This window comes from Bombina bombina, chromosome 5 (assembly GCF_027579735.1).
Source record: "Bombina bombina isolate aBomBom1 chromosome 5, aBomBom1.pri, whole genome shotgun sequence".
Lineage (NCBI taxonomy): Eukaryota > Metazoa > Chordata > Amphibia > Anura > Bombinatoridae > Bombina > Bombina bombina.
The window spans coordinates 413,135,817-413,157,201 of record NC_069503.1 but is presented as its reverse complement, the minus strand read 5'-3'; the positions used below and the strand labels follow the sequence as shown (position 1 = coordinate 413,157,201).

General features: G+C 40.7%; 1 protein-coding gene across 1 annotated transcript in view; it reads right to left on the bottom strand.

The window, feature by feature from the left end:
• TGFBR2 (transforming growth factor beta receptor 2) overlaps positions 1-21,172 on the bottom strand; it is a 179,429-nt gene extending 158,257 nt beyond the window's left edge. The window contains exon 1 of the mRNA XM_053714250.1: positions 21,056-21,172. The gene's annotated coding sequence lies outside the window, so the exon portion shown is untranslated. The remainder of the gene's footprint in view (positions 1-21,055) is intronic.
• Positions 21,173-21,385: the final 213 nt, after the last annotated feature.

The window sequence follows — 21,385 nt, the reverse complement described above, 5'->3', positions numbered from 1 at the left end:
TTTTCTGTAACTTAGATCTTTTTTATTTTTTGTACTTTAGCTAGTTTATTTAATTGTATTTATTTGTAGGAATTGTATTTAATTAATTTATTGATAGTGTAGTGTTAGGTTAATTGTAGGTAATTGTAGGTAGTTTATTTAATTATTTTATTGATAGGGTAGTGTTAGGTTTAATTATATCTTAGGTTAGGACTTATTTTACAGGTAATTTTGTTATTATTTTAACTAGGTAACTATTAAATAGTTCTTAACTATTTAATAGCTATTGTACCTGGTTAAAATAATTACAAAGTTACCTGTAAAATAAATATTAATCCTATAATAGCTATAATATAATTATAATTTATATTGTAGCTATATTAGGATGTATTTTACAGGTAAGTATTTAGCTTTAAATAGGAATCATTTATTTAATAAGAGTTAATTTATTTAGTTAGATAAAAATTATATTTAACTTAGGGGGGTGTTAGTGTTAGGGTTAGACTTAGCTTTAGGGGTTAATACATTTATTAGAATAGCTGTGAGCTCCGGTCGGCAGATTAGGGGTTAATAATTGAAGTTAGGTGTCGGCGATGTTAGGGAGGGCAGATTAGGGGTTAATACTATTTATGATAGGGTTAGTGAGGCGGATTAGGGGTTAATAACTTTATTATAGTAGCGCTCAGGTCCGCTCGGCAGATTAGGGGTTAATAATTGAAGTTAGGTGTCGGCGATGTTAGGGAGGGCAGATTAGGGGTTAATACTATTTATGATAGGGTTAGTGAGGCGGATTAGGGGTTAATAACTTTATTATAGTAGCGCTCAGGTCCGCTCGGCAGATTAGGGGTTAATAATTGAAGTTAGGTGTCGGCGATGTTAGGGAGGGCAGATTAGGGGTTAATACTATTTATGATAGGGTTAGTGAGGCGGATTAGGGGTTAATAACTTTATTATAGTAGCGCTCAGGTCCGCTCGGCAGATTAGGGGTTAATAAATATAATATAGGGGTCGGCGATGTTAGGGCAGCAGATTAGGGGTACATAGGGATAACGTAGGTTGCGGCGGTTTACGGAGCGGCAGATTAGGGGTTTAAAAAAATATGCAGGGGTCAGCGATAGCGGGGGCGGCAGATTAGGGGTTAATAAGTGTAAGGTTAGGGGTGTTTAGACTCGGGGTACATGTTAGAGTGTTAGGTGCAGACGTAGGAAGTGTTTCCCCATAGGAAACAATGGGGCTGCGTTAGGAGCTGAACGCTGCTTTTTTGCAGGTGTTAGGTTTTTTTTCAGCTCAAACAGCCCCATTGTTTCCTATGGGGGAATCGTGCACGAGCACGTTTTTGAGGCCGGCCGCGTCCGTAAGCAACTCTGGTATCGAGAGTTGCATTTGCGGTAAAAATGCTCTACGCTCCTTTTTTGGAGCCTAACGCAGCATTTGATTAAACTCTCGATACCAGAGTTAATTTTATGGTGCAGCCAGAAAAAAGCCAGCGGAGCGTTAACAGCCCTTTTACCGCCGAACTCCAAATCTAGGCCATAATAAGAAAGACACAGACACAGGAATGGGTGAAAAAAGGCAGCAGCCCGCATTTATTAAATTAAATTAAATGAAGTTAAAACTTTAGAACAACTAAACTTCACTTAAAAGTGCTTGCCCCGTTTTGCCAGGCACGCCCACAGCCATAACCTCTCCCCATACATGAGGAGGTACCCGCAATAATTAGTTAAACTTTAAGGCTAGCACCCCGCCACTGCTCGAACTACCTTCGAGCACAGACCCACAGGACTAAGGCTTTTTTCACCCCTTCGCTAAGGCTAAAATTAAACAGGTGGAGCCCTATTTCGTTAAGGTGCACACCATTCTTAAGGAAGAAACATTTACCTGATTCCCCTTCAAATTCAACGTGACGAATACCAAAACCGCCCACCCTGGACACAAAGCTAGTAATCATTCTATTTACCTTCTTTCGAGAAGAATCCAACCTCTTGACATCCCAAGCCGACCTCCAACATAAACGGCATTCAATGTCAGACCAAACAATTATAATTTGTGGAAACAACTCCTTTAACCTACCCACGTCACATTTTATTATATCAAAACTCTTTTTGGGCCATAAAACCCAAGTCATTCCCTCCAGCATGAATGACTAAAATATCAGGAGGATGAAATAACCTTGCCTTGCTGACAACCTTTCCCAAAACCTGCTCCCACTTCATACCCCGAATCCCAAACCATTTAATCAAAACTTGATTGGACGGACAGTTAAGTTGAGTCCCTGAGTCTTTCACAGAAGCTGCTTTTATCGCCCAATATACATATGAATGTCCAACAATCCAGCAGTGAAGCGGACCTGCTAAAAATCAAAAATAATATAACACTAAATCAGGCCTAATATATAAATTAAAACAGTCAGATTTCCATCTCCCAATCTTTTTAACCACACTATTACTCAGACCCAAACTCCTTGCTTCCTTTGCCGCACCAATCCTGAAAGAGTGACAACCAAAATCTCTCCCATCCACACCAATCACTTTCAAATCTTTTTTTCATAACAGACTCGAATTGGAAATGAGACAGGGATGATCCATCTTCATGAACCAAAAGGGGAACACTCACAATACCATCACGAACAAATAAAAACTCCCTAACTGCCGTAACAGGGCAGCATACCCCTCTATCTCTGATAATCTCGGATAAATTCACCCAAAAACCTTTACCCAACTGATCAGTTTTTGACTTTCTTAGTCATAAAAGGACTTCCTGAGGATTCACCACCACGTCCTCACGGCTCAAACCACCATAACTCCAACGATTCGCCGCTACCAATTCAGAAACTCGGAAAGCCCCAAAAAAACTAGAAAAAAAGTTTGCACAAAATAATAAAACCTCAAATCTCGAAAAACAAACCTCAGGAAGAGCACCCACTAACCTCTCCAGCACTGAAAAAACCAAGGGGCGTCTTCTATCAACCGATACTATACCCCGGACCAGACTTCTAACTGCCATTCGAATACAAATTTTTTTTGTTAAATCAACCCACCCCAAAAGTTTGAACAAAAAGGATAGAGCGGCCATATTACGCTTTACCATCGATCTTGACACTTTTTTCTCCTTCCACTCTTCAATTCAATCCAGCAAAATATTAACGTTATCAACAGAACCATTCACAGAAGCCAATCTATTGAGCCACTTGACCCAAACTGACACATAGGCCCCCCAAGTACCGCGAGCTAAAGCTCCCCTCACTAACTTCAACAATCAAGGAAGCTCAGATTCCACATTTCGTCCGGGCAAGGAGATCCAATTCACTCCGCATTGGGTACTGCTTCCCAGAATCTCTGCCACTGAAAACGAGAAAGAGCGTCAGCCCCCACATTCTCCTTTCCAGGTACATGAACAGCCCTAAAAAACATATTATGCTTCAGGCATTCAAAAACAAACATTCTGAGCAAACCCACCACCGGCTTAGAACTGGATGACAAACGGTTAATGGCGAAAACCACCCCCATATTATCGGAATGAAAACAACTTTTCTGTTCTCAAATTCAAAACCCCAAACTTTTAAAGCCACTACCAGCGGAAATAATTCCAAAAATACAAGTTTTTTTGTCAAACCATAAACTGCCCATGTCTGAGGCCACGGGCCTGCGCACCATTTACGCCCAAACAACGCACCAAAACCGTGAGCACCTGAAGCATCAGTAAAAAGATGTAACTCACTTTTCAAAATCTCAGCAGTTTGAATTAAAGACCTTCCATTGAAATCTTTCAGGAAAGATTTCCAGAATTTCAAATCTCCCCTCAACTGTAAATAAATGTGAATTCTAAAGTGAGGGATCTTCACCCCGACAGTAGCTAATGACAACCTCCTACAAAATATTCTGCCCACTGGAATAATCTTACAAGCAACATTCAGTTTTCCTACCAGGGACTGAATTTCTCTTAAGGACAATTTTTTCCTAACCAAGGCCCCATCGATCATGCAAACTAAATCCCTAATATTATCATCAGGAAATCTGCATTCCATCAGTACTGAATCAATACAAATACCTAGGAAATTAATGACAGAGGAAGGACCCTCTGTTTTATCGACGGCAACAGGAATACCAAAATCTCTGGCTACCGAAAAAAAAGAATCCATGAGGATTTGACATGCATCCTGCCATGGAGGACCAACAAATAGGAAGTCATCCAAATAATGGATAACCGATGACAGCCCCGAAATCTGCTTGACTACCCATTCAACAAAACAGCTGAACTTCTCAAAGAAGGAACAAGAGATAGAGCAGCCCATAGGCAAACATAAGTCTACAAAAAAGGAACCATTGAAAAAACAGCCCAACAAATGTGGCATGAAGGGTGGACAGGGAGAAGCCTGAACGCGGATTCAATATCCACCTTACCCAACAAAGCATTACACCCAGAGCTTTGGATTACTGACCAAATCCAAAGCTCTGTCAAAAGAAGCATATCTGACAGCAGATATCTCAGGATCAATACCATCGTTTACTGAAAAACCTTTCGGAAAAGACAAATGATGAATTAACCTGAACTGATTCAGGACCTTCTTGGGAACCACCACCAAAGGAGATACCCTCAAATTCTCAAACGGGGGGTCAGCGAAAGGACCCGCCATTCTTCCCAAGGAAACTTCCTTTTGGATTTTTTCAGCCACAACATCAGGAAAATCAACCGCAGACTTTAAGTTACCTGAAAAAACAGATTCGATACCATCAATAAAGGGGATGCGAAAACCATCACTAAAACCATTAAGCAATAATTCCACATCCACCGCCTTACCCCGGCGTTTACCGTACAATTTTAACCAAGGCGCCATCCTTCCTACTCTCACTGGAGTCTTGGCTCTGAACAACACCATCTCCTTTCAAGAAGGATTTTGCTTTTTTAAAACACTTGGAACCAGAATGGATTCTGCCGCAAAAGGAGCACTCGTGCTTGTATTTACAAGAGGTGCCAAACTTGCATGCCCCTTCGTTAAATTAAAAACAAAGCCCTTTTCTAAGGGCCACTGCTGGCGATGCTGGGGAGGGGACACTGCTTCCACCCCCAGCTGCTCGAAAGGGCTGACCCGACCTTAAAGGAGTCATAAGTTTCAGCCAAATCCCCTATCATCCCACCTCATTTCGGGACGAACCACCATACGTTGACGAAATTGCTCATATTTCCCCCATGCGAGCCCGCCATACGTATGGCAAGTGCCAGCAATCTCGTCCAAGTAACAAAACAGGGAAGAGCAAACCTCCAGGTTCTTTTCCCCCACTTCACTGGCTAAAATGCAAAATGCTTTTGACCAATTAGACAAGGTCTTAGGCAGTTTACTGAACCTTCTCTTCCGCTCCTCCTCTTCTTTTTTAAGAGATTCACCTTTTGAATCCTCTTTAATATCAAAAAATTGATCGACCGGTAGAAGTGAAAAAATTTCCACAAACTCCCTTCTCCAAATTATTTCTTTTACCTCTTTAGATAAATGTATACCCAAAGGACCAACTGTCATGTCATGATTAACCTGCCCCCAGCCCCCTTCAATAAATTATGCCCCCAGCCTCCCTGTAATAAATTATACCCCAGTCCCCCTGTAAGAGAGTTTGCCCCCAGCCCTCTTCAATAAATTATGCCCCCAGTCCCCCTATAATAAATTATGCCCCAGATCCCTATAGTAAGAAATGATGCCCCCAGCTCCCTGTAAAAAAAATATGCCCAGCCTCCCTGTAATGCCCCAAGTCCCCTGTAAGAAATTATGCCCCAGCCCTCCTGCAAGAATTTATTCCCCCAGCCCCCCTGCAAGAAATGATGCCCCCAGCCCCTGTAAGAAATTATTTCCCCAGACCCTCTGCAATAAATGATGCCCCCAGCCCCCTTGTAATGAATTATGCTCCCCATCCCCCTGTAAGAAATTATCTCCCCAGCCCCCCTGAAATAAATGACCCCCCAGCCCCCTGCAATAAATGATGCCCCAGCTACTCCGTAATAAATGATGCCCCAGCGTCCCTGCAAGAAATTATTTCCCCATCCCCCCTGTGAGAAATGATGCCCCCTGCAATAAATGATGCCCCCAGCCTCCCTGTAATAATTTATACCCCCAGCCCCCTTGTAATAAATCAAGCCCCCAGCCCCCTTTCAATAACTTATGCCCCCAGCTCCCTGTAAGAAATTATGCCTCCAGCCCCCCTGTAAGATATTTTGCCCCCAGCACCCCTTCAATAGTTTATGCCCCCAGCTCCCCTGTAATAAATTATGCCCCCAGACCCCCATTGTAAGAAATGATGCCCCAGACCCCCTGTAAGAGAATTATCCCCCAGACCCCTGTAAGAAATTTTGCCCCAGCACCCCTGTAATGCCCCCACCCCCTGTAAGAAATTATGCCAGCAGCCCCCTGTAAGAAATTATGCCCCCAGTAAGAAATGATTTCCCCAGCACCCCTGTAAGAAATGATGCCCCCAGTCCCCCTGTAAGGAATTATGCCCCCTAGGCCCCACCCCCTAAAATAAATTATTTCCCCACCCCCCTGTAAGAAATTATGCTCCCAGCCCCCCCTGTAAAAAAATATTTCCCCAGCCCCCCTGCAATAAATGGTGCCCCAGCCCCCTGCAATAAATGATGCCCCCAGTCCCCCTGTAATAAATTATGCCCCATCCCCTGTAATAAATGATGCCCCCCAGCAATACATAATTCCCTCAGCCATAATTATATTTTGCCCCAGCACCCCTTCAATAAATTATGCCCTCAGTTCCCCTGTAATAAATTATGCCCCCAGAACCCCATTGTAAGAAATGATGCCCCCAGACCCCCTGTAAAAGAATTTTCCCCCAGACCCCCTGTAAGAAATTATGCTCCAGCACCCCTGTAATGCCCCCAGTCCCCATGTAAGAAATTATTCCCCAGCAAGAAATGATTTTTCCAGCCCCCTGTAAGAAATGATGCCCACAGCCCCCCTGTAATGATTTATGCCTCCCACCTCTATAATAAATTATTTCCCCAGCCCCCCTGTAAGAAATAATGCCCCCAGCCCCCCTGTAAGAAATTATTTCCCCAGCCCCCTGCAATAAATGATGACCCCAGCCCCGCTAGAATAAAATTATGCCCCCAGCTATAAATGATGCCCCCAGCCCCCTGCAATAAATTATGTCCCAGCCCCCCTGTAATAAATTATGCCCCCAGCCCCCCAGCAATAAATTATTCCCCAAGCCCCCTGCAATAAAATGATGCCCCCAGCCATACATGATGCTCTCAGCCCCCCTGCAATAAAATGATGAACAGCCTGATGCAATAAACTGATGCCACCAGGACTCCTGCAATAAAATGAAGCTCCCAGCAATAAAATGATACCCCTAGCCCCCTGCAATAAAATTATGCCCCAGCCCCCATTGCAATAAATGATGCCCCCAGCCCCCTGCAATAAATTATGCCCCCTGCAATACAATTATGCCCCAGCCCCTGCTATAAATGATGCTTCCAGCCCCCCTGCAATAAATGATGCCCCCAGCAATAAAATGATGCCTCCAGCCCCCTGCAGAAAAATTATGCCCCCATGCCATTGCAATAAAATGATGCCCCCAGAATCCCTGCAATGAAATGAAGCTCCCAGCAATAAAATGATACCCACAGTCCCCCTGCAATAAAATTATGCCCCAGTCCCCCTGCAATAAATGATGCCCCCAGCCCCCTGCAATAAAATGATGCCCCAGCCCCCTGCAATAAATGATGCCCCCAGCCCCCTGCAATAAATGATGCCCCCAGCAATAAAACGATACCCTCAGCCCCCCTGCAATAAAATAATGTCCCCAGCTCCCTGCAATAAATCATGCCCCCTGCAATAAAATAATGCCCCAGCTCCCCTGCAATAAAATGATGCCACAGCCCCCTGCAATAAATTATGCACCCAGCCCCCCTGCAATAAATTATTCTCCAGCAATAAAATGATGCCCCCAGCCCCCCTGCAATAAAATTATGCCCCCAGCCCCTGCAATAAATGATGCACCCAGCCTACCTGCAATAAAATGATGCCTCCAGCAATATTATATATGATACCCTTAGCCCCCCTGCAATAAAATGATGCCTGCAGCCCCCATGCAATAAAATGATGTCCCAGCCCCCCTGCAATAAAATGATGCCCCCAGGAGTAAAATTATGCCGCCAGCCCCCTGCAATAAATGATGCACCCAGCCCCCCTGCAATAAAATGATGCACCCAGCCCCCCTGCAATAAAATGATGCCCCCAGCAATAAAATGATACTCTTAGCCCCCCTACAATAAAATGATGCCCGCAGCCCCATGCATTAAAATGATGCCCCAGCCTCCCTGCAATAAAATTATGCTTCCAGCCCCCATGCAATAAAATGATGCGCCCAGGAATAAAATGATGCCCCACGCCCCCCTGCAATAAAATGATGCCCCCAGCCCTCTGCCCCTGTAAACTCTGTGATTAGCCTTCAGAGAGAAAAAAAAACTTTAACTTACCATCCATCCTTCCGACGGTGAACTCCTCTTTCAGCTTTAGATCCTCGCGCAGTGGATGGGAGGGTGATGCGCGCAATGTCACTCCTAAAGCATTAGGCAACTTAGGCGGTCGCAAGGCCTTTAGCCACCGCCTAATTTGCCTAATTAAAGAGCCGCCTCTGTGCACTGGTATTACACAGCGGAGCTAAGCGATATTTAGCGCTCCACTTGTAATCTGGCCCACAATGGGGTAGAGAGTGTAACATGGAAACGCTGCTACAAGGGGGAGAGCCAGAATGGGAAAGAGAACTACATAAAAGGGGAAAATAAGAATTGGAGTAAGACACACGCTCAAAGGGATTTTGGCCTGATAACATGCACACAAGTTGACACAAAGGGGTTTGAATGGACAGTAAAATCAAAATTAAGCTTTAATGATTCAGATAGAGCATGCAATTTTAAACAACTTTACAATATAGTTATGTTATTAAATTAGCTTTGTTCTCTTGTTATCTTTTATTGAAGAATAAAACTAGGTATGCTCATAAGAGCTCAGGAGTGTGCACATGTCTTTAGTACTCTAACGGCTAGATTTAGAGTTTTGTCGGTAATGACCCGAAAAGCTAAAGCTGGCTTTTTTCTGGCCGCACCATAAAAATAACTCTGGTATTGAGAGTCCACATAAAGGCTGCGTTAGGCTCCAAAAAAGGAGCGTAGAGCATATTTAACGCAACTTCAACTCTCGATACCAGAGTTGCTTACGCAAGCGGCCAGCCTCAAAAACGTGCTCGTGCACGATTCCCCCATAGGAAACAATGGGGCTGTTTGAGCTGAAAAAAAACCTAACACCTGCAAAAAAGCCGCGTTCAGCTCCTAATGCAGCACCATTGTTTCCTATGGGGAAACACTTCCTACGTCTGCACCTAACACTCTAACATGTAACCCGAGTCTAAACACCCCTAACCTTACACTTATTAACCCCTAATCTGCCGCCCCCGCTATCTCTGACCCCTGCATATTATTATTAACCCCTAATCTGCCGCTTCGTAAACCGCCGCTACTTACATTATCCCTATGTACCCCTAATCTGCTGCCCCTAACACCGCCGACCCCTATATTATATTTATTAACCCCTAATCTGCCCCCCACAACGTCGCCTCCACCTGCCTACACTTATTAACCCCTAATCTGCCGAGCGGACCGCACCGCTATTATTATAAAGTTATTAACCCCTAATCCGCCTCACTAACCCTATAATAAATAGTATTAACCCATAATCTGCCCTCCCTAACATTGCCGACACCTAACTTCAATTATTAACCCCTAATCTGCTGACTTGAGCTCACCGCTATTCTAATAAATGTATTAACCCCTAAAGCTAAGTCTAACCCTAACACTAACACCCCCCTAAATTAAATATAATTTTAATCTAACGAAATTAATTAACTCTTATTAAATAAATTATTCCTATTTAAAGCTAAATACTTACCTGTAAAATAAATCCTAATATAGCTACAATATAAATTATAATTATATTATAGCTATTTTAGGATTAATATTTATTTTACAGGTAACTTTGTATTTATTTTAACCAGGTACAATAGCTATTAAATAGTTAAGAACTATTTAATAGCTAAAATAGTTAAAATAATTACAAATTTACCTGTAAAATAAATCCTAACCTAAGTTACAATTAAACCTAACACTACACTATCAATAAATTAATTAAATACAATACCTACAAATAACTACAATGAAATAAACTAACTAAAGTACAAAAAATAAAAAAGAACTAAGTTACAAAAAATAAAAAAATATTTACAAACATAAGAAAAATATTACAACAATTTTAAACTAATTACACCTACTCTAAGCCCCCTAATAAAATAACAAAGCCCCCCAAAATAAAAAATGCCCTACCCTATTCTAGATTACTAAAGTTCAAAGCTCTTTTACCTTACCAGCCCTGAACAGGGCCCTTTGCGGGGCATGCCCCAAGAAGTTCAGCTCTTTTGCCTGTAAAAAAAAACATACAATACCCCCCCCCAACATTACAACCCACCACCAACCTACCCCTAATCTAACCCAAACCCCCTTAAATAAACCTAACACTAAGCCCCTGAAGATCTCCCTACCTTGTCTTCACCTCACCGGGTTCAGCGATCGGTCCAGAAGAGGGTCCGAAGTCTTGATCCAAGCGAAGCAAGAAGAGATCCTCCATCTGGTAGAAATCTTCATCCAAGCGGGGCAGAAGAGGTCTTCCATCCGATTGAAGTCTTCATCCAAGCGGGATCTTCTATCGTCATCCATCCGGAGCGGAGCGGCAGGATCCTGAAGACCTCCGACCAGCCAATCGGATTGAACTTGATTCTGATTGGCTGATTCCATCAGCCAATCAGAATATTCCTACCTTAATTCCGATTGGCTGATAGAATCCTATCAGCCAATCGGAATTCGAGGGACGCCATCTTGGATGACGTCATTTAAAGGAACCGTCATTCATCGTTCAGTCGTCGGCCAGGATGGATGTTCCGCGTCGGAGGTCTTCAGGATCCTGCCGCTCCGCTCCGGATGGATGACAATAGAAGATCCCGCTTGGATGAAGACTTCAATCGGATGGAAGACCTCTTCTGCCCCGCTTGGATGAAGACTTCTACCGGATGGAGGACCTCTTCTTGCTCCGCTTGGATCAAGAATTCGGACCCTCTTCTGGACCGATCGCTGAACCCGGTGAGGTGAAGACAAGGTAGGGAGATCTTCAGGGGCTTAGTGTTAGGTTTATTTAAGGGGGGTTTGGGTTAGATTAGGGGTATGTGGTTGGTGGGTTGTAATGTTGGGGGGGGGGTATTGTATGCTTTTTTTTACAGGAAAAAGAGCTGAACTTCTTGGGGCATGCCCCGCAAAGGGCCCTGTTCAGGGCTGGTAAGGTAAAAGAGCTTTGAACTTTAGTAATCTAGAATAGGGTAGGGCATTTTTTTTTATTTTGGGGGGCTTGTTATTTTATTAGGGGGCTTAGAGTAGGTGTAATTAGTTTAAAATTGTTGTTATATTTTTCTTATGTTTGTAAATATTTTTATATTTTTTGTAACTTAGTTCTTTTTTATTTTTTGTTTTTTAGTTAGTTTATTTCATTGTAGTTATTTGTAGGTATTGTATTTAATTAATTAATTTATTGATAGTGTAGTGTTAGGTTTAATTGTAGGTAATTGTAGGTATTTTATTTAATTAATTTATTGATAGTGTAGTGTTAGGTTTAATTGTAACTTAGGTTAGGATTTATTTTACAGGTAAATTTGTAATTATTTTAACTATTTTAGCTATTAAATAGTTCTTAACTATTTAATAGCTATTGTACCTGGTTAAAATAAATACAAAGTTACCTGTAAAATAAATATTAATCCTAAAATAGCTATAATATAATTATAATTTATATTGTAGCTATATTAGGATTTATTTTACAGGTAAGTATTTAGCTTTAAATAGGAATAATTTATTTAATAAGAGTTAATTAATTTCGTTAGATTAAAATTATATTTAATTTAGGGGGGTGTTAGTGTTAGGGTTAGACTTAGCTTTAGGGGTTAATACATTTATTAGAATAGCGGTGAGCTCCAGTCGGCAGATTAGGGGTTAATAATTGAAGTTAGGTGTCGGCGATGTTAGGGAGGGCAGATTAGGGGTTAATACTATTTATGATAGGGTTTGTGAGGCGGATTAGGGGTTAATAACTTTATAATAATAGCGGTGCGGTCCGCTCGGCAGATTAGGGGTTAATAAGTGTAGGCAGGTGGAGGCGACGTTGAGGGGGGCAGATTAGGGGTTAATAAATATAATATAGGGGTCGGCAGATTAGGGGTTAAAAAAATTTAATCGAGTGGAGGCGATGTGGGGGGCCTCGGTTTAGGGGTACATAGGTAGTTTTTGGGTGTTAGTGTACTTTAGAGTACAGTAGTTAAGAGATTTATGAACCGGCGTTAGCCCAGAAAGCTCTTAACTACTGACTTTTTTCTGCGGCTGGAGTTTTGTCGTTAGATTTCTAACGCTCACTTCAGCCACGACTCTAAATACCGGAGTTATAAAAATCCCATTGAAAAGATAGGATACGCAATTGACGTAAGGGTATCTGCGGTATGGAAAAGTCGCGGCTGAAAAGTGAGCGTTAGACCCTTTTTTGAGTGACTCCAAATACCGGAGGTAGCCTAAAACCAGCGTTAGGAGCCTCTAACGCTGGTTTTCACGGCTACCGCCAAACTCCAAATCTAGGCCTATGGCAGCAGTGTTTTGCAACATTGTATAACAAAGCTACAAATAATGTTGCAAAACAGAGTACTAAAGATACATGCACACTCCTGAGCTCTTATGAGCCTACCTAGTTTTACTTGTCAATAAAATAAACCAAGAGAATGAAGTTCATTTCATAAAAGATGTAAATTGAAACATTGTTTAAAATTCCATGCTCTATACGAGTATAATTTTGATTTTACTGTCCCTTTAAAATTAATCTATGAGGCCAACAGTTGCTGAATAAGCGGAGTGAAATAAAGAAGCAGTTAATTCTCTTTTTGATAAAGAACAAAGCTGCAGTCCAGGGGTGAAAAATAAAAAAGGCTTTTTCAATATATTTAATAAACTTTACACATTTTGTAACCTCTTTAATTTTAAAAAATAAACTGTTCTCAAACAGAAATCCCCACCCCCTTCTTTACAATATTTCCCTCTGTGATTTGTGATAACCCCTTGATAGTCTGTGGGGATGTGTCAGCCAGACTTACCTCTTAACCAGCATGTTTCCCTCCATTGCACACTGAACAGTGCTTGTGTGGTGAGATAAAGTCAGACAAGGAGGGGGAAGCAGCAGCACTGAGAGGGGGTGAACGGGAAGGGAAAAGGAGCAGATTCTCTGAAACTAAGCCCTGATGTAGTCAGACAAGGAGGGGGAAGCAGCAGCACTAAGAGTGGGTGAAAGAGAAGGGGAAAGGAGCAGATAGGCTGAAGGAAGCATGGATTTATTCCATGCTTCCATGCCTGTTTCATTTGCAGCACGCATATTACTATGAAAACTTATTATATTAAAACAGAATACATTAAAAATAAGGTGTAAGGGACTATTTTTGCAGGAGGAACTTAGTTTTCCCTGCAAAAAAAAAAAGCACAAGAATAGCGTTCCCATGCGTTCCCACTATTATCAAACCCCTGGAACATAAAAGTGCAAAAATAAATTGTTCTAATGTATTAGAAACATTTTTTTTGCCCTATTGCATATGATGGTGTTTAAAGGCATCTACAAAGCAGCAGCACACTTTTGGGACCTAGCTAAACACCAATGTAAGAGGCATATGTTTGTATCCACCAATCACCAGTTAGCTGCCAGTAGTGTGTCGCAGCTCATGAGCATATCTAGATATGATTTTAAACTGAGGATATCAAAAGAGCAAAGCAATTTTAATTAAAGAGGTATACTAAAAAGTTTCAAAAATTGCATGTTGTCTTTGAACCATAAATCCCTTTAAACAAAAATATTGTTAAGAATGTTTAAAAAAAATGGACACATATCTAAGTTAAACCCTTACAGTGCTGTATTTCACACATTTCTGATGGAAGCATTTACAGTTTAATTGCTTTTAATTTTTTTTAGCTGAAAAAAAGCATTAAAGTGAAGGTAATTTTCGATGAATTAGTGCCCGTTTTTTAATAATCCTATTAAAAACAAGGGCAATTTAATTCATCAAAATTGACATTTCACTGTTTTCTTCAAAAACTTACCTTTTGATCCTGACAGCCGCTGCAGCACTTCCTCCGCCCGTCGCAAGCCCTCTTCGCGGGTTCCAAAATGATGAATCCGGCTTCCTCCAATCACGGCGTTGCCTCAGGCCATGATGCCCCGGGGGGAAGCCGTGATTGGAGGAAGCCGGATTTTTCATTTCTGACGTATAAAGGGGCTTCCGACGGCCGGGGGAATGGCTGGAGCGGCTGTCAGGATTAAAAGGTAAGTTTTTGAAGAAAACAGTGAAATGTCAATTTTGATGAATTAAAGTGTCCTTGTTTTTAATAGGATTATTAAAAACCGGGCACTAATTCATTAAAATTGACCTTAAAATAAAAGAGTGTTTTTTTGTGTGTTTTATATTTGAAAATTTCAGCCAATAGGAATTCAAGGTACCCCAAATATAAAATGGGTACCATCATTCAATCTTCAGTGTGCGGCGACGATCGCATGAAGAGGATCCTCCATGATGGATGTCTCCACACCCGCCGTTCCTGCTCTGCGGATGCTGTTCTCTCCGGATGAAAAGAAGATGCCCCCGCGCTGGATGAAGATGGAGCCACCTGGAACCTGATTTTACCTAAGTATGCTTTTCAACCCCGAAAGACTTCAGGAATGGTGAGTACTTATTTCGGAGTTAGAGTTAATTTTTTTTGGCAATTGGTAGTTTAGGATTTTTTAGACTTAGATTTTTATTTTGGAGGGTTGGGTGTTTTACTTTTAGGGGGTAATTTGTACTTTATTTAGGTAAAAGAGCTGATCGCTTTAGGGCAATGCCCTACAAAAGGCCCTTTTAAGGGCTATTGGTAGTTTAGTGTTAGATTAGGGGGTGTTTTTATTTTGGGTGGCTTTTTTATTTTTATAGGGGTATTAGATTAAGTTTAATTTTTTTTTATTTTGGATAATTTCGTTTATTTTTCTCTGTAATTTTAGATTTCTTTTATTTTTTGTAATATTAGATTTTTTTATTTTAATTTAATCTTAGTTTTTTTTATGTAATGTTAGGATTTTTTATTTTAATTGTATGTTAGGATTTTTTTATTTTTGTAATTTTTAATTAATTTATTAGTTTGGTAGACTTTTTTATTTTATATAATTGGGGTAAACTTAGGTGGTGTTAGGTTAGGGGGCTTAGTGATTAGATTAATTATTTGCATTGTGGGGGATGGCGGTTTAGGTGTTAATTAGGTAGATTGCGTTGTGAGGGGTATCATGTGACAGCCATCAGCCAATCGCAAATGCATATACCTATATTCTGTGAATTCTTGCACATGCTCAGTAGGAGCTGGTGACTCAGAAAGTTTAAATATATAAAGACTGTGCACATTTTGTTAATGGAAGTAAATTGGAAAGTTGTTTAAAATTACATGATCTATCTGAATTATAAAGTTTAACTTTGACTTGAGTGTCCCTTTAAACTGCCGTAAGTCCCTGTATTTCTGCAGATTTCTGAACATCACCAGTTTATCTGACTTACAGCAGTTTATCATCTGCCATATACAGTATGTGATTCACCCGATGTGCAAGGTGAACTTACAGGCGACACAGGTTTCAGCAGTTGCGATAAAACCTACGTCCCATATGTAATCTCGCCCTATATCCTCTAAATTAGTTAGTATTTTGTATCTCAACTCTGTACTACAATACAATATATGGATTTTCTTCTTGTATTGATTCTACAAAGAAAATATATCTGCTAGATTACGAGTCCTGCATTAGGGTTAAAAAGCAGCGTTGAGAGGTCCCAACGCTGCTTTTTAACGCCCGCTGGTATTATGAGTCTGGCAGGTACAGATGTACCGCTCACTTTTTTTTCCGCGACTCGAGCATACCGCAAATCCCCTTACGTCAATTGCGTATCCTATCTTTTCCATGGGACTTGCATAACGCCAGTATTACGAGTCTTGGAAAAAGTGAGCGGTACAGCCTCTCCTGTCAAGACTCCTACGGCATTTAAAAGTCAGTAGTTAAGAGTTTTATGGGCTAACGCCGTAACATAAAACTCTTAACTAAAGTGCTAAAAAGTATACTAACACCCATAAACTACCTATTAACCCCTAAACCGAGGCCCCTCCGCACATTGCAAACAGTTAAATAAAATTTTTAACCCCTAATCTGCCGACTGGACATCACTGTAATAAATATATTAACCCCTAAACCGCCGCACTCCCGCATCACAAACACTAGTTTAATTTATTAACCCCTAATCTGCCGTCCCTAACATCGCCGGCACCTACCTACATTTATTAACCCCTAATCTGCTGACCCCAACATCACCGCCACTATATTAAATGTATTAACTCCTAAACCTAAGTCTAACCCTAACCCCCCCTAACTTAAATATAATTTAAAATAATCGGAAAAAAAAATACTACAATTAAATAAATTATTCCTATTTAAAACTAAATACTTACCTATAAAATAAACCCTAAGATAGCTACAATATAACTAATAATTACATTGTAGCTATCTTAGGATTTATTTTTATTTTACAGGCAACTTTGTATTTATTTTAACTAGGTAAAATAGTTATTAAATAGTTATTAACTATTTAATAACTTCCTAGTTAAAATAAATACAAATATACCTGTAAAATAAATCCTAACCTAAGTTACAATTACACCTAACACTACACTATCATTAAATAAATTACCTAAACTAACTACAATTAATTATAATTAAATTAAATAAACTAAAGTACGAAAAAAACCCCACTAAATTACAGAAAATAATAAAATAATTACAAGAATTTTAAACTAATTACACCTAATCTAATCCCCCTAATAAAATAAAAATAAAAAAAAAAAACAATAAAAATCCCTACCCTATACTAAATTACAAATAGCCCTTAAAAGGGCTTTATGCTGGGCATTGCGCCAAAGTAATCAACTCTTTTACCTGTAAAAAAAAAAATACAATACCCCTCCAACATTAAAATCTACCACCCACACTCCCAACCCTACTCTAAAACCCACCCAATCCCCCCTTAATAAAACCTAACACTACCCCCTTGAAGATCACCCTACCTTGAGACGTCTTCACCCAACCGGGCAGAAGAGGTCCTCCAAACGGGCAGAAGTCTTCATCCAGACGGCATCTTTATCTTCATCCATCCGAAGCGGAGCGGGTCCATCTTCAAGCCATCCGACGCCAGAGCGGCAGATTAGGGGTTAATAATATAATGCAGGTGTCGGCGATGTCGGGGGCGGCAGATTAGGGGTTAATAAGTGTAAGATCAGGGGTGTTTAGACTCGGGGTTCATGTTAGGGTGTTAGGTGTAGACATAAAATGTATTTGTAGCAAAAAAAAAGGGAATAGCGGAGCACCAGTCCAATTAGTGTAAAACAAAAAGATGATTTATTCATTTAATAAATAAAAGAACAACAAGGTGCCATTCTCCTAATAGGAGTCAGCTCCTACAGCTGCTGACATGTTTCGGCTATTGCCGTTATCAAAGTTGCTTATTTCTGCAGGTAAAACCCCGCCTTTAAAAAGGTGAACCTTGACTCCTATAGGACAATGGTAAACAACAATCATTTGCATGTTAACCCATTCCTTTCCACAAGGTCATAATTAAATACAGTTGAACCTAATGACTTACAGTGTGAACACTAAACACAGTGACTAATGTTGCCCTAGTATTATGCTAGAAATCTATTTAACAAAGTAAGTTAAAAACTATTCTGTAAAAACAATCAGTTAATAAATAAATAAATGAATGAATAATGTATATCCTAGCTAACAACAAGGGTAAGTATGGTGTAGACAAGTGGGAGAGCAATTGTCAATTGCAAACACTGATAATAAAATAAAAATACAAATATAGTCATATTGTAATTAAATTAGTTGAAGCAAATGCTCCCCACTAATGTAGGAATATCTTACTAAATAGTATTCCTTATGTATAACTATTAAATTAATTAGTCAAGCTACACCCATTCTAAGTGATGGTCTGTGCAAAGAAAACCCTATTACAACAACAAGGCTGATCTCAGGCAAGTACATTCACCTCATGGTGAATGACACATGACCAAATCAAGGACTATGGTAAAAGGGTCTCACAATCTCACTGTGGCGGTCAGGGACCCAAATTGCAGGTCTCACACTATTACTCCCAATGGTTAATCAGGTCATACATTGAGTTCAAACCTGAGGGGTACCATGTTTTCAATGTGAAGATCCAAAAGATCTCACGTTTGGATAGTATTTTGTCCCTATCCCTTCCTCTTGGCAATTTCAATATTCTTTCAATGCATGTCCAACGGAAAGCATCTGAACTTTTCCCATGTATATTAGTAAAATGTTGGACCAAGGGGGTACTTGCCGTACCCGAACTGATAATCGAGAGATGTTCTCTAATTCTTGATCTGACCTTGCGGGTAGTGAGACCAACGTACTGTTTTGCACAGGATGTGCATGCAGCCAGATAGATGGTGTATTCGGACCTGCAGTTGAGACACATGTTTTTCATGAAAACCTGTCCCGTTACCATGGAGCTAAAGGTGCTCCCTGTCTCTACCTTTTCACAAGCAACACAATCCCTATGGTGACATTTAAACATGCCTTTCCTGCGAGAGCCAAGATGACTCCTGATTATTTTCGGTGATAATTTTAGTAGGGGACACTGTGATGCCTATGGTTTTGCTCCGCCGATATGTGAAGTTGCATGATTTAACCGATATGTCTGCCAGGTCCTCATCTGCCTTCAACATATCGAAATGTTTTTTGATAATTTCACAAACCTGCGGGAATTGCTCCGAGTGGTCAGTAACAAAGAAGAGATCATCCTTGGTCTCACCTGTTCTTTTGTTTTTAAGTTTGGGGCTCAAGAGACTCCTCCTTTCTATAGTTCTGACCTCCTCAAGTGCTGCGGCTATCGAGTCTTTGCTATAAACCCTGCATAGAAATCTCTGGGATAGTTGACCAGCTTCTTTCTCAAAGTAATAAAATATATTTGCCCATAGGAATCAATGGGGCTGCGTTAGAAGCTGAACGCTGCTTTTTTGCAGATGTTAGACTTTTTTTCAGCCGGCTCTCCCCCATTGATTCCTATGGGGAAATTGTGCATGAGCATGTTTAGCCAGCTCACCGCTGACTTAAGCAGCGCTGGTATTACAGTGAGATGTGGAGCAAAATTTTGCTCTCCGCTCACATTTCTGAGGCTAACGCCGGGTTTGTAAAAACCTGTAATACCAGCGTTGTCTTAAAGGGACAGTTCACCCCCAAAAAATCTCCCCTTTAAATTGTTCCCAATGATTCATTTTACCTGTTGGAGTGTTTTAAATTGTTTACAAGTAGCTCATCTACCCCTATTTTGGCATTTGAAATAGCTGATTTAGCTTGTGGTATCCCAACCTATACTGAAAGTTTCTATACTGGAGTATATTCTATTGAATAGCCTAAGTAAACACAGCCAGCAGAAGAGATTACACTCTCAGTGGGGGCATGATAGTGAAGTAATAAAATGATAATTTTCCATTGTTCTCTCTAAGTATTGAGCTTTGGTTTTCTAGACAAATATAAGATAAGGAAGCAAGCGTGTGAACATAAAATGATAACATAATGAGATCTGATATTACCTGATGCTCAACCCATTATAATAGGCTGTGGTTTAAACGCACAAAACTAGCTACTTCATATACACAAATAAACCTGAAAATGCAATTGCTTATAAATGTTATACTCTGCAGCTGGTTTAACAAGTCATTAAAAATACATTCATATAAAAACAATTTTACAGTGTACTGTCCCTTTAAGTGAGCGGTGAGAAAAAAATGCTTGTTAGCCCCGTCCACCATTTCTGACAAAAACTCGTAATCTAGGCGTATGTTTGAAATTTTTTGCTTTACAACATGTGAGCTATAAATGACACCTCCAGTTAATTAACTAGAAGTTACATTGGTATAATAACTTTCTGTATATTTCCTTTTAATTTTTTTTGGAGTAGTGTGCTTTTTGGTGTTTTATAACTAGCTGAATATTGTTAAAATCTTAATAAATTTGTAGGAGTGGAATGAGCAGTTGATCATTTAAGGGGGTCACTGGTGGCATCTCCAAGGGTGGCTCTTGGTGTCACAACGTGTTAATAGTAACTAGGCAGTTAAAGCACCTGGGTAGCGCTTGCTGATTGGTGGATAAATGTAACCACCAATCAGCAAGCTCTACCCATGTGCTGAAACACAAATGGGCCGGCTCCTAAGAATACATTCCTGCTTTTTCAAATAAAGATACCAAGAGAACGAAGAAAATTTGATAACAAGAGAATAATTTATAAAGTTGCTTAAAATTGCATGCTCTATCTGAATCATGAAAGAAAAAAATTAAGTTCATCTCCCTTTAAGAGTGGGCAGAGAAGGTGTCCTGTCCCTTGAGTCAAGGCCCTGTCCATGGTGTGGGGGCCCTATGCAGGGCCGGACTGGGAAATCAGACCGGCCCTGGAAATTTGTATGGCCCGGCCCAGCCACGCCCCCTTCAGGTTAGCCCCGCCCCCTTCAGCTCAGGCCCGCCCCCTCCGGCTCAGATTTCACCAATGATTAAATTAGTTGATCACTACAATGTCATAATAAATTTTATATATATATATATATATATATATATATATATATATATATATATATTACACACACATAACACATTTATATATTATACATACACTGCCACAATATACAAGATATTTAATAAATGATGTGTACATACAGCATGCAGACCCACCAGCAGCATAACACAGTATTCAATTAACCCCTTGGCTGCCAGAGAGGACTGCTACCTCTTTAGCAGCCAACGGATTATAACATAAACTACTAGGGACATGTGGAATTACAGCGCCTGTGGATCCCTACTACATGCCCCGGTAATCACCTGCTTGTGTCCGGCGGCCACTCGTTCACAATAACTTGCTAAATAAGTTATCCTGCTGATTCCTTTCCTGCATGGATCCATCAGGCGGCGGAACAGTGAGGGCTAACACGCAGCGCGGCAGCAGCAGCTGTTTGCTGGGTAACAGGCAGCGTGAATGACGTCACGCCATCGCAGGGGTGGTTGCGCAACTTGCGTCTCTGGTCCGTGGAGAGGAGAGCAGAGCTGATCATGTGTGGTGGGGGTACGCGCACAAGCTATGTCACCTCAGCAACACTCTCAGTCTGAGATGTGGGCGGCACATAGTGGGGAAGGAGGTTCTCACTATACTCA